The sequence below is a fragment of the Triticum aestivum genome, chromosome 2A, assembly GCF_018294505.1.
Source record: "Triticum aestivum cultivar Chinese Spring chromosome 2A, IWGSC CS RefSeq v2.1, whole genome shotgun sequence".
NCBI lineage: Eukaryota > Viridiplantae > Streptophyta > Magnoliopsida > Poales > Poaceae > Triticum > Triticum aestivum.
The window spans coordinates 739,073,449-739,084,781 of record NC_057797.1 but is presented as its reverse complement, the minus strand read 5'-3'; positions in this window follow the sequence as shown (position 1 = coordinate 739,084,781).

Below are 11,333 nucleotides of genomic sequence, written 5' to 3'. Positions count from 1 at the left end.
GGGGACCCCTTATATAGTGTAGGACAAAGATCCAACCGTTACCCACCTACCAGCCCGCGGCCAGCGGTACTACCGCTCCAGGACAGCGGTACTACCGTAGGGCCGCGCGGTACTACCACTTGCTTCCAAGCGGTACTACCGCACTGTCATGCGGTACTACCGTACAGGCCCGTGGTACTGCCGCAACCCCAGCGACAACAAGGTCAGATCTGACGCGCAGGAGCTGAGGGTGGTACTACCGCGCCTCCATGCGGTACTACCGCAAGGCAGAAATCCCCTAGCCAGGGGGGTGGAAACAACCGTGCCTACTTCCGCAAAGAAACGGAAGAAGCAAAAACCTGACACAGTAGTAGTGTCGAGGGGCGGTACTACTGCCTGACAACATAGCGCGGTACTACCATGGAGCGAAAGCGGTACTACCGTGGTAGGTGCGGATGTAAAAAATTACATCCGCCCCTACTACTGCGAAGGAGCGATACTAGCCTGGTGGGCAGCGGTAGTGCAGCTCCATGGGAGCGGTACTACCGTGGGCACCTGTGGTACTACCACGCCACCGCACGGTACTACCGCTGGTGCCTACGGTACTACCGCTCTCCTGGGAGTAGTACTACCGCGACCCAACTCAGCAGCCAGAATCAGGGAGGCGAGAAAGTGGAGGAAGCTCCAAGGGAAAAGGAGGGGACAAGAAGGATACGTGTACGTGATGATTCCACCCAAACCTTTCCGACGCGGACCCCCTCTTAATAGTACGGCTTTCCTACGACTCAAATCCACCAAAAAGAAACGTAGAAAATACGTCGTCTTCAACAGTCTTCGAGGGGCACCCAACCGTCTTGTGCCTAGCGATGAAATGTCTGGGATACTCAAGGCACACGATTAGTCTGCAAATGCGTTGTCATCAATCACCAAAACACCTTAGGGATAAATATGCCCTTACAAAGGCGTCATACATGGAGCCCAGAAAAATTGCATGGCGCCCCCAACATCAGAAGCGTGCATGGGTAAGTATGTTTGGACTTAGCCATTTTCGCCAACCATGGCGCCCTGGGTTGGGGCGCCATGCTGTCAACAGGCATGGAGCCTTGGGCCGGGGCGCCATGCTATCAACAGGCATGGTGCCCTGGCCCAGGGCACCATGCTGTCAACTGTTGTGCTACTGATTCTATTCAGTTGCTGCTGTTGGAGTTTTGTTGATGCTTCAAGTACATTAAGTAGAAGAGAACCATCACAAATGCATCAAGTTCATACATAGTTCACCACAAATGCATCAAGTTCATACATAATTCACCACAAATGCATCAAGTTCATACATAGTTAACCACAAATGCATCAAGGTCATACATAGTTCACCACAAATGCATCAAGTTCATACATAGTTTCCTACATAGTTGAAGACAAATGCATCATTTCCTTCCTTTCCCCCTCTTAGCCGATGCAGCATCCTTCCACTTCACTAAGCGCCTTCTCCTCTGCAGTGGCATCTCCACCTCCTCTTCATCCTCCTCTGAGGCAGCCTCGATCACCGGGTCCGTACGTGCCTTCCTTACGTATTTGCCCGGAGTATACTTTCCACGCCTTTGACTAGACTGAGGCGCATCGGGCATTTGCGAGGTGTTAATCTCATCATGCGTCTGTTCATCCCCCTCCTCCTCCTCCATGTCATGAACCGATTCTTCGCCTTGCTGCTGGGTGCCACTTGATGATGATCTCGACCTCGAAGTTGTAGGGACGGCGACATCGGTGGAGCGGCATCCTAGTAGAGCACCAAGGCCACGTGCCCAAGACTTGCTCCGCTATGAAATTGACATATCATGAAGTAAGGAGATATACCTCAAAAATGTGTATGAAAAACAAATTATCAAATGTCATACCTCAACGAAAGCTTTAAGCTTACTGTACGACTCTTCACCTGGAGGGTACTTGAGTGCCTCACCGGCGTCGTTGACATGCTTCGAGAGCTTGTTTTGCTGTTGGACACAATAGGACAAATCATTTTGGCACAATGTAGGCAAGCATATAGATATAACGGCAACTTACCACAAAGCGGATAGTTGGTGCCAATTCATACCGTCTACCATCTCTAATAAGCATGTTGTACTCCATATCGGCCATCCGATCAAACCCTGGATTGGGTTCATGTAATATGTCCCCTGGCTGAAATGCGGGTGCGTTAAGTTGAGTACGGGCAACGGAACGAAACCACACAAGATAATTGTTGAATGCTTCCGTATCAAAAGGCCGTGGGGAGGCTTAGAAGTCGGTTGACGCAATGAAAGCTCAATCTTATTGAGCTTGTGCTTGAACTCCTGGATATACATGTCATGCTCTCGATCCCATTTTTTATACTCTTCTGCTTCATCTTGTCAAGACCGCATAGCATTTGACAATTGCATTTTTGTTAGTATTTTGAAAACAATGGAGAAAGCATTAGTCGCCGCTAAGCACTTACCTATGCAAATGTAGCGAAGTGTCCTTGTACTTCGGCGGGGTCTCTTGAAATAAGCCAAACTGTGTCATAACTTGTTGTGGCTGATAAAACTCAACAACATAATGACAAATCAACGGGCAACGCATCCGCCATAAGTGTGCTTCATGTAGACACTTTGGGTTAAGTCTGAAAGTAATAAACCGGCTCCCCTACCAATATTGCCCTCCGTTCCGTATGGTTCCCAGGTAACCTATAAACAAAGATTAAGAAAAAAACTACATTGTTAGTATGAATTTTGGAAAACCGAACAAACTGAAGAGACAAAGCAAGAGGCTACTAAGATACCTGCTCCAGGGTCATGATGTCAAGCTTGTTGCAGTAGTGCAAATACATGGTCTTTGAACTGCCAACGAAACCTTCAACCTTGTCCCACTTATACGCCCATGTAGGCATACGGTCCGGGTCATGATGATCATCCCACAGGTCGTAACCCTTTGGTGTCGGCCGCCCCACTGGCAAGTGCTCCCAACTCCAGATCGATAATAGAAGCATCGGACCACCGATGTTGGCTTCGTTTGACTCTACGATGTTTCTTGGATTCGCGCCCCTACGGCACGCCTCGTCCAGCTACACACAAACAAGAAATATGTCATTACAAACTAGAGAAAATTTCTACATGGTGAACACAATATTATAAGCAAAACTACTTACTTGACGATACAAATAAGCCAACGCCGCTGTACCCCAACTGAGTCCATGCTCCGACCCAGCAAACAACTTAAGCCACATAAAGGAAGCGTTCACCCCAGTGCCGTCAGAGAAAAGAGTCCGGCTAACTACATACCACAAGTATGCCCTGGTATACTGCTGCACTGTTTCATCGTCCGCATCAGCCGGTCATTCCCCAAAGTGTTCAGCAATCCAACGATAACTTGCACCGGCGGACTTCCCTTGTACCCCTGGCTCTCTCCCTATGAGTCCAACCATAATATCACGCCATCCATCTGAATATGTGCTAAAACAAATAGGCTCTCCTTTTATGGAAGTGCAGTGATCAGAGAAACATCCTGCAAAGTGACAGTCATCTCCCCAGCATAGAAGTGAAAAGTATGTGTCTCAGGGCGCCATCGGTCAACGAGTGCCGTGATCGCACAAGGGTTCATCTTCGGCATCGAAAGAGACACGAGTGAGATGAAAGGGAGAAGCACGGTCTTCCGGATATACTCCGTGTATCGCTCGTCATACTTCATCTTGTCATGAACCGAACCAGACCTCAGGTGAAGCTGATCAAAAACCCTTCCTTCATCTGCCATGAACTGTCCATGATGCAATTGATCATATGATGGATGGACAAGAGAAGCCATCCTGCAAATTACAAATGTATATGGTAAGCCCCTTTGTCATTTGCAAATATTCGCAGTAGTGCAAAAACATACATACATGTGCAAAATTTCTACACTAATTCTTCTTCCATACACCATAAATGTGCATATAATTTTCTACAGCATAATACACCATATATTTGCACTAATTCTTCCATACACCATATATATATGCGTACATATCCTAACCAAATTCATAGCACTTTCATAATAATCCTATATCATACATATTGTAAGCCATACATATCCTAAATCACACTAATCCCTACATTATCACACCAAAATCCACTATACATTTCAACAAAAAGATGAACTAGGGTTTCACCCAAATCAATCAAATGGAGAGATTTCAACCAATAGAAAGAGGGGAAAGGGAGGAGAATGCCTTCAGGATTCGAAGGGCAACCGGATCCACAGATCTTCGGCTCTGATCCACAACTCTAGAGTGGGGGGATGGAGGGGCGATTTGAGGGGCGCCATGTAGTGGGGAAAGAATAGAGAGAGGAGAGGGGCTCGGGCGGCGATGTAGTGAAGGGGTATGGCGCCCCGGGCCGGGGCGTCGTGGTACAGCCCATGGCGCCCTGGGCCAAGGCGTCATGGGCCCAAGGCCAAGCCGACGTGGCTGTCAGCGCTGACCAGTATGGCGCCCTTGACCGAGGCGTTATGCTGTCTAGCATGGCGCCCCGGGTGCGGGCGTCATGCGTGTAGGGCTATTTTGTGAAATATTTTCAAAAGAGGGCCATTTTGTGCTAAACTTCGGCCAAAGGGCCAGTTTTGTGTTTTTTCACGCTCTGCTCTGCCTCTGGAGCGTCATCATCACAGCCGTCAGTCGATCCACCAACCACACTCGAGGTTTCACGGGGGATTTTCAATACAAAGTCGACCAGAAGCCCGCTGCTGCTTTCTTGCCGAGTTAGGCCAACTCTACCACGGGACCCATTCTGTCCGGCCCCGTCCATTTGGGATAAAAGAAACACATCAGACGGCCCAACGCACGGGAGCAAACAGACTTTTGTCTGTTTTCTGTCCGCTTTCGACCAATCCCCGGTCCAAGTTTGCACCGATTTTGAGATGAAACGGACAGCGCGCGGACGGGCGGGATGCGCGCGCTTGTCCTCCCCTGGCCCGCTTGTCGATGCCACAACGCAAAAAACCCCTGCGCCCCATTTTGGCGCCATTTCCCCCAAACCCTCCCGCGTCCCTCCCGCCGCCCCCTTCCTCCCCCGTCCATGGCCGACGCCCAACCGAATTCCGGCGGCCCGACCATCAACCCTCCCCAAAGGTGAAGAAGAAGGCGGCCAAGGCGCCAAGGAAGCTGCGGTTGGAGTGCACGCCAAAGGAGATCTCCAAGTTGGACACGGAATCGGCGAAGAGGAGGAACCGGAGGGCGGTCGTCAAGGTCAATGCCGCCGCGGCCAAGTTCGTCGCCGAGCGCGATGCGACGGAGGCCGCGCGGCACAAGGCTGCGGTCGACGAGAAGGAGGACATTGTCAACAAAGCGCACGCCCTCCTCATGCTTGGCATGTGCCGTCCGGCCCCTTTCCCTGCAGCGGCCGTCGGCCCGGCAAGCACCGGCTCGTCGGTCGCCCAGCCTCTGCACTGCTAGTCGCGGACCACGCCTATGTTGCCCGGCTTTCCCCCGCCAAGGCACGACGCCCAGACCCGTTTCTCGGGGTCACCGGACATTGTCGTGATCGCGCCGTCCACCCCGCGCCCCTCGGTTGTCATCGACCTCAACGTCACGCCTGGGTCCAGCAGCGGCGGCCGGCCGGCCGTCGAGATGCAAAGGAAGCAAGCACGGCCACCGTTTATGGGCACCATGCCGTCCCCCGTGTCTTGTTCGATGGAATGCCAACCCCAACGCCACAGGTCGATGACCCCTTCTACAACCAGTTCATGGAGGACGTGATCTTCGAGGGTGGGCATGGGCATGCCTACGATCCCGAAGAGACCCAAAGTCGGGATGGTCGCGCCCATACGTTGCCGATGAAGAGGCCGACGACCGAGCTGACTACGACCATGGTGACTCATGGCATGAAGACGATGACATCTATTGCGAAGGTGATGGTGATGAAGAAGAAGGCAATGACATTGATATTGGTGGCGAGCCATTGTTCATCGACGAGCTCACCCAAAGAGCGGAAGCACAAAAGAGGAGGAAGAGCATTCGCACGGTTCATATACACAAGATGAGGACAAGTTGATTTGCCAATGTTGGATGGAGATTAGCCAAGATCCGAGGACCGGCGCGCAATGAAAAGGCCTTGTTTTTTGGACGAGAGTCCACAAAACATTCCATGAAAGAAAGATGTTTGAGCCCTACCAAATTACAAGCAACCGTGGCATCACCTCGATTCAAAAGAGGTGGTTGTTTATCCAACAAGAGTGTAACAAGTATTGCGCCATATTTGAGAGCGTTGAAGCACGACCCGTGAGTGGTCTCGGCGTTGGAGACATGGTATGATATCCTTATCCTAGTCCTTTCCTTGCTACGGCCATGAGACTTCGGCCTTGTATATGTTTGCATGTTCAATTGTTGTTGATCACGTGGTGTAGGCATTTCAATCTTTGGAAGCATTTAAGGCCCGGCACAATGACAAGTCATTCACTCTTACGCATTGTTGGACGATCGTCAACATTTGCCATAAGTTCAAGGATCAATACCGTGAACTCCAAAGGAAGAGAGGCAAGAAGACGGCCAAGTTCGCCGGAGGTGGAGATGGCGAAGCATTGAAGAGGCTGAGGGGTAAGACCAACTCCAACGTGGATGACATACGTGATGCCTCATGGCCCTCATCCATGGCCTTGCATGAGACTTTGCATGGCAATGATGTCTCAAAAGGATTTGAGGGACCAAAAGAAGCGGCAAAGTAAGGACGAGCAAATGAAGCAATACCTAGAGCTTCAAAAGAAGAAGCTTGAGATGGAGGAGGTGGCCAAGAGGAGGAAGATCGACATGGAGGAGGCGTCCCGACAAAGGCAGCTCTACATCGAGGCCGTCAATGTCTCGGCCAGGCAGCGGCAGCTCGACATCGAGGCCACCAATGCCACAACCAAAGCAAAGGATGTTGGCCCTTGCGGTCATGAGCGTGGACTTGACCAAGATGAGCGAGAAGACAATGAGCTGGTTCGAGGCCAGGCAGAAGGAGATGTTCGACGCCGACGGCCTGAACTAGGTCGTCCGATCGGCCGTGGCCGTTCTTTTTGGAGGCTGGCATAGGTGACGCCCGCCCGTTGGGCTACTGGCTTTGTGCTGGCGAGAAACACATTCATTTTGGAGGCTGGCTGTGTTGTCGGTCGCTAGCTGTGTTGTCGGCGAACAGAACTATTTATTTTGGAGGCTGGTTGTGTTGCCGGCGAGGACGTGTAGGCCGCTGGCTCTGTTACCGACGAGGACGTGTAGGCCGCTGACTCTGTTGTCAGCGTGAACTAGGCCGCTGAGCTGACTAGGGCCGCTGGTATTTGAAACGTTGTTCTCTTTTTAATATGAAGGCGGATAGGATGGGGCAAACGGATACGGTCGTGCTGGGCGCACGGCCACCGCATCCCAGGACAGGTCTGAACACGACCCCATCACCCTATCCAAATGGACAAAATCCGGCCAAACCAGACGTCTGTTTGGGGTCGCGCGGTGGAATTGGCCTTAGGCCCACTCTGACGTGTGGGACCAGACCTCCAGCAAAGGCATCACCTCGTCATAAAGGGCATTTTTCTAAGCAAAACGGAGCGCGACACCTCGGCGCGCACGCAGGCAGGCGGCTCCCTGCCCTGCGCCGATCCTTTTCATTTTCTGTTCTGGTGTTTACTTTGCCACCCACCGCTGCTGCCATCAGCCATGCCAGTGGAGCGTGACCACCTACCGCGGCAGCGCTTGACGTACCAACGAGCGTACACGACCATGCGACGGACAGTCACTCTCACGACTGTGCTGTGCTGCGGGAGGGTTCAAACCTGGATCCACTCCCTTCCGTCGTTTGCGTGCGTGCACGCTTGATTGCGACATGTACCCGCACTCCACCTAAACAAAGTTTTTTCCTTTTTCTGGAAGCTGCCTCCTAAACAGAGTTAACGAAACTTCATATGTCACCAGGAACGAGTACTTAGACGAGGTAAATACACTAAAGGTTTTAGAACTTGCACACGGCGATCACTTTGGTGCACAAAGTTGCAAAATACATGTTTGTGGTCATTAAACTTGCGAGACCGTTCAAATACAGACACTCTCCCCGTACCCGAGTGTATCCGTCAACCCAGCATGGCACGGGCCCGCTGTCAATGACACATAGACGTGTTATTGCACAAAACCCCTTTTTCTTTTTCTTTTTTGTGCAAAAATAGTTCACTGCTGATGGGACCTACCTGTCAGGAGGAGCGATAATTTATCTAAAAATGTACGACGACCAGGTCTCATAATTAAAAAAGTTCTTTATCTTTACACCTATTCGTTTTATTTTAGAAAGCCGTGGATCATAAAAAGTTGTTCATGTATCATTTTCAAATAATATTTATGAATAATAAAAATGTTTGTATAATTATAGTACTAATACTTTTTAAAAGTAAATTCATAAAGTATTTTAATTATACAAACATTTCTATAATTATATGCACATTTTGTATAGTTTACAATGTTCATAATTTAAAATCTAAACTGTTGGTATGAATATTTAATTGTGTCTAATATTTAAATTATAATTTTGTTGAATATAAGTCATGAGTAAAAAATATCCACAGGATAATATTTAAATTATATCGACTAAATATTTCTTTATTATAAAAGAATGTTTAAACTTTATAAAAGATTATTTGTGCAATTCAAAATATGTAAATGCGTTAAAAAAACTACATGACATTTATAAAATTGTTTAAACACTGTAAACAAATATTTGTGTAAATGAAAAAATGTACACTGCATTTAAAATATTGTTGACATATTTCAAAATAAATAAATATATATTCATGTAGTTTACACAATGTACAATAATGTTCGCATAGTTCAAAAAACTGTTCGTGTTGTTTATTGAATGCATGAAAATATTTTGAATTACACAAACATTTTTTAAAAATGTCACGTTCTTGCATAGAACAAGAGTGATAAAAACATTTGTCCCCAAACTACATCACATGTCGCAGTTGCCTGGTTGTTAGTTTATTAGCGAGTGAATCGTCATGTCTCAGGTTCGAACCAGCCGGTTGCACATCGTATGGTTATTAGATACCTCCTCTGTCCCATAATATAAGAACGTTTTTAACATTACACCCTTTTTATATTATGGGAGGGAGGAAGTAGATTTCTTATATTAGATACTCCCTTCCTATATTATGGGACGGAGGGAGTAGATTTCTTCATTAATTTTTTTCGGTCCGCGATGATAGGATATATAAGGTACTCGTGCTAATCAAACATTAGGTACTCTTGACGTGGTGGTTGTCTAAGCGAGCCACACAGCAGTACATCGTGAGACCGAAACCCACGCCCCACTATTCTTTTTTTTATCTGAGATGAGGGGCATCCTATGTGTGTAAATAAAAAAAGAACTGAAGGCTTTTCTACAAATCTATCATACTCCCTCCATTCCACAATATAGTGCTTCCTCTATCCACGTGCTTCAACTTTGATCGTAAATTTAACTACCAAGACCGATTGCGGCGGGAGCAAAAATTATATCAGTGAATTCGTATTCGAAAAAAGTTTCAATTATATAACTTTTTCTCCCGCCGCAGTTGGTCTCGTTGGTTAAATTTATGGTCAAAGTTGAACCTCGGGAAACACGGGCGCACTATATTTTGTAATGGAGGGAGTACAAGAACATTTATAGTGGCCGAAAATGGACCCGTGCCACGCCGGCGTTGATGGATACGCATGCGTATGGTGATAGTGGCTGTATTTAAACGGCCTCACAAGTTTAGTGACCACAAACACGTATTTTGCAACTTTATGCACCAAAGTGATCGCGGTGCGCAAGTTCTAAGACCTGTGATGTATTTACCTCTACTTAGACCCAGGAATCAGCAGCAAGGCACAAGACCGAAACCCCTCTAGCTCTTTTTTGTTCAAAAAAAAAAACTAAAATATATAGGTGCTTAGTGAAAAATATAATTCTAAAGAAGTTAAAAATGCATGCGTAATAATAATATATCTACATAATAATTAAATTTATAAATTTAAATAGTGATATGTTATCATTCGTATTTTCTAAAACAACCGTTCGTATTTTTGGGGCCAGACGAGAAATTTAGGGTCGGCTTTTTTAAAGTCAAGTCTGAAAAAGTCTGGCCAAATGATCAGTTGTAATATAGTGGGGTTTTTACATCCAAATCGTGGGTTGTCGAAGTACTACTCCACAGAGACTAGGCGACCATCGACCACGCTCGGCAATAGCTAGGTCACATGATTCATGTAATGAAAACTGGAAATTAAACATAGAACCAACCAAGACTGTTTCAGAAAACCGTCCAGTTAGTGCCATTTGACCAAGAGGTTGGGATGGATTTCTCTGTGATGGGCCCCACCTGGAGGTGTCTGGTGAGAGAGTGAGAACGCAGAGGCAAAATGGTCTAGAGAAAAGTCCAAAGACAGTCAACACATGGTCAAACGGCACTAACTGGACGGAAACGTGACGTAAGGGCAAAAACATAAGAGGAGCAAACGGAGTTGGGCAAAACCTAGAATTTGCAAAAACTAAGGGTGGGACATAACTAGTGACATGAATACAATTATCCCATTTTTTTAAATATGGACTACATAAGGATGTATACAAACGTGACTTTAGGTGTGGATTTAATTATCTTGCTTCGTATGTAGTCTATATTGAAATCTCTAAAAGGTTATACTCCTTCCGTCTCAAAATTTTTGTCTTAAATTTGTCTAGATACAAATGTATCAAGTCATATTTTTGTATTAGACACGGACTTGATACATCCGTATCTCGGTATTAGATACGGACTTGATACATCCGTATCTAGACAAATCACATCTATATCTAGACAAATTTAAGACAAGAATTTTGGAACGGAAGGAGTATCAAGGAATTGAGGGATATATCAAAACGTGCAAGAATTGGATCACATGTTTTTTTCCCAAGAAGATAACAATAGAAACAAGTTTCACCGGCAACTGCGGTTCGGACCCGGAGCCTACCAGATGCGGTTTGCCACTTCGCCTCTTCAAGCAATCTGGGTAGGTGGCCGCAGCACCCATCCCCAGCGGACGCAGACGTTCGGCGATTGACAGGTGGGCTCGCTGTGAGTCAGCCCCACATGCTAGTGTCCCCAACGGCGTGTAACGTACGTCAGGGGAGCTGCTTCCATCCCCAACTCCCGCACTCACTCCCACCCCCGCTATAAATCAAAAGCGCCGCACACCCACCCACCAAATCACCACAGCTCCCCACAGAGCCCAGAGCCAGCCCGCACTCCCCTCCCCAAAACCCCAAACCCCACCCACCATGGCGGCGCCGTCCCCGACCACCGCCGCCGCCACCCACCACCGCGCCCTCCTCCCGGCCCCGGCCCGCCGCGCGGCC